Here is a 3,748-nt window from a genome sequence, read left to right as displayed (position 1 = left end):
CTATCACAATATGCTAATTTTTTTAGAAGGACCTGTATATGACATGAGAATAAGGCCTGAAGTTAGGAAGAAAATTTTAAGGAAAATATAATTATATTTTCATATTGATTTTTTTTCCTTCTCAAACATTGTCTATGGTGTAAAAACACCCCTGGCCGAATGCCCCCAGAGAGCATCACTTCCCACTTTGATAATTACTGTAGTTACCATGTTCTGATCATCACATGCTTTCTTTTTCCCCAGATGTAATCAATCTAGATGTTTGAATAAAAATATTTGGACGTTATATATAAAAATTACCTCAACTTAGCACCAGCAAGCTTGTTAGCTAGACAGTTAGCATCAGCTAACAATATTTATTATTTTCCGGATGTTATGAATAAACCTTTATATCTGTCGACTCGGCTAGTTAATCCAAACAATATAAAAATTTATACTGTTGATAAACAATATAAAAACAGACGTCACATAGGGCTAAAGGCGTAGCATTTTAAAACAACTGTAAACATTATGGCAGCGGGGGAATTTGAACGTGCATGAGTTATTTAATCTGTGTTATTTTAATGTTTCGTTTTTCACTGATTTTGATGTGTCTGCATTCAAGCATTTCAGTGGACTTAAACAGATCACTCTTTACAGCAGATTTAGTTCACAAACAATTTACAATTTTGACCTAAATATGATTTTCAGGTTCAATAATTAATCTTAAAATGGAAACATTAGTAACTTACTTTTAGCAGCATCAGTCGCGTGTGCTCATAAGATCTCCTGGTTCTTACTTGTGAATTCAGATCACTGGAGACTCGCACTAAACGGTTCATTTGAATCAATGAGTTGTCGACTCGGGAACAGTTGCAGTTGGATCATTCTAATTCGTAAATGAATCATTTGGTCCGATTTTGTGCACCGATTTAAAAGGTTCATTGAAAAGAATTAGTTTGTTCTTGAATCAGACACCGTTTATGTGTGTTGGGGCACATGATACTGTAAATAAGGAGTAATGATATGTTTTATGAAATGTAGTGAAATAAAAGGTACGATCTTATGCTTTGGAATGTAGTGAAGTAAAAGTAAAAGTTACTCAAAATAAAACTACTCCAGTAAAGTACAGATACTTGAAAAATGTACTTAAGTAAAGCTACTCCATTACTGTCCACCACTGCAGACCCACAATTCAGTGCGGCAACGCTTGATGTCACTCCATTCAAAGTAAACGAGGCGTTAATGCTGACACTCAGTGTGACTCTGGCGTTATAATCAGTGATGCTGTCTACACTGGATGCAGAGCGGCATGACACGACAAATCCCCGGCAGTAAAATCCGCTTATTTCGCCTGATGTATTGACACAAAGTTCAAATGAAGATTCAATGGTCGCTTTGTCACGTCTAGCATAGACAGACTTTAGTTGTTGCAGTGTGGTCGCGACACGACATAACACTTGGCATTAACATGAGACCTGTATCTGGATGTTGCCCACATACACATTGAAAATACAAGTGTAAACGCTCTTCTGATCGGAATGTTATCTGTGAATGTAAATGCAATCCAGCCATCGTGGTTGGATTCAGCAGAGTGGACATCACCGCAAAAAACTCCTGTCCCCTCTCTGAACTGAACTGTCAGAAGAAAGACCGAGAACACCAGGCTGCGGAGTAATAATGCGACTCGTACACTTTTTTTTCTTTGATTTGTAAAATGTCCCGCGACTGAAAAGGCTTTTCAAAAGAAAAGCCACCACTTCAGGTTGAGTTTGCACCGGGGTCGTTTTCTGCAGACTTATTTAAATATTGTGCCGGAAAGACTGATCCATTAGGTTATTGGTTAGAAGTCAGTTGATGTTGCCAATTGTAAACGTGCTGACTGATTATCCGATCTGCTTGATCAGATCACGTTGACCGCATGTTAATGCCAAATATAAATGCAGCCTTACTGCAATGGACACACCAGGCTCTTACGTCACCAGCACCCAACAAGAACACTCACCAGAGTATTAATCATCCGCACCTGATACCCATCATCACTGCAGTCACATCATGCATAAAAGCATACACCTCACCCTCACTCATTTTCTGGCATCGATTTGGGAAACAGGCTTGATGCTTGCATTACTCACTTTGTGAATCTCAAACGATCTCTCAGTACTACTCCAGTGTTATCTCCCAGTCTCCTGTGTCTCCCAGTGTTTCTCCAGTGTTGTCTCCAATGATTCCTCGTCTGCCCTACAGCTGTAAGAAGGATACTTACCTATCCACTTACCTGCCTTCACATGAGTTGTGTGCTTCCCTGGATCCCTCCTGTTCATCGTCCTGTCATCCTATTGTAACAGAGCATTACCCACAGGTCACACTAGATTCCGACTACGCCACCGGGGTTTTATACCCACGGAAATAGTTTAACGGTGTAACCCAGGTTAAAATCTGTCAAAATATATATTAAATGTTTGTATATTGGTTCTGCTGTTCGGCTGGCCCCCGTCCCTTAAATTGCCCGTGGTGGATTACTGCCCTGCGACTTCACGTACCCCCGTCAATTGACTGTGCTTAGTAATCCGTAATTGGCACAGGTTGTTTAATCAGACTGTGGCGTCTTCCATCATAAAAGCAGAGTGTGGGGGAAGCTGATCGACAGCTGTGGCTAGGTTTTGTGTCATACATAGACTATTCACTCCTGGTGCTCAATTACATGTTTTTAATTTAAGCATAATCATTGTAACTTTTAGAACACTTCCAACTGGTTGCAGGAATTCGTCACCAAAAGCCATCTAGTGTATGTTATAATAGAGGGAACTGGTGAAGTAATCTTAATGAATGCAATGAACTACAATGCTAGAGGCTAACATATTAAGATTGCAGGAGCTGAACATTAGCAATTAGTGTTAGCTTTAGCTTTGTCTGCTCTAGTTGATCTCCTCTTTTTATTATGCTGTTGTGAAGTCTACCCACTGTTGTTGCTTTTTATAAATATTTGTTTGCACTAAGTGGGTTTTACATATGTATTATGAGAAAATTATATTACAGTATTGTTGGGATTAACTCTTTGAACTTTTATGATGCAGGCAATAGAACTTTAATATTGTATTTTTGTACTATGTTGTCAGGAACTTAATGTTTATTATTTGTAGCTTGTACGTTTTAATGGATTTTTGTATGATTAGAATTGCTGTCCGATGGAAAATGATAGTTGAGTGTGGAAGTAGCTAAAGTTTAATGCAAACTTAGATTCCCGAATAGTCTTGTTATTTACTGGTCCTGTTGTTGCACTACAGGCCAGTTCGCTCTCTCTCTAGAGAGATGAATGATGGTGAGCTGAATTACTATGGGCTAGGACCCATAACAATCTGAGCAGCATCTACTGAACATCCATCCTATTTTTTTTTGATCTAGTAGGAAGGTTGTCTGCAGCTTGTCTCCCACCCACATGCCCGTCTCCATAGACTAGCGCTTCAGTCCCACATGCAAATCCCTGGACAAATTGTCCCTGGACAATAACCAATGGACTTATTAATATAAATTCTCATAAAACTCTTGTGGGTTGTCGGTGGTGGTCTTCAACGAAACCAAACATCGCTGGGACAGTTTTTTCTCTTTTCCTTTTGCTCTGAGGTGTGTGGGTATTTGCTGTAATTTCCTGTTTTTGTATCTTGACTTGAACCAATAATAGCTTCAAAGTGCACTTGATTATAATCTGGTCACCTGCAGTCTGTAATATGTTGTGTTTCTCCTATGTGTTTGCTTTCATTATTTTTGG

The sequence above is a fragment of the Cyprinus carpio genome, unplaced genomic scaffold (genome assembly GCF_018340385.1).
Source record: "Cyprinus carpio isolate SPL01 unplaced genomic scaffold, ASM1834038v1 S000006593, whole genome shotgun sequence".
In the NCBI taxonomy this organism is placed as follows: domain Eukaryota; kingdom Metazoa; phylum Chordata; class Actinopteri; order Cypriniformes; family Cyprinidae; genus Cyprinus; species Cyprinus carpio.
The sequence above is the reverse complement of the archived record's forward strand: the minus strand, read 5'-3'. Positions refer to the sequence as shown.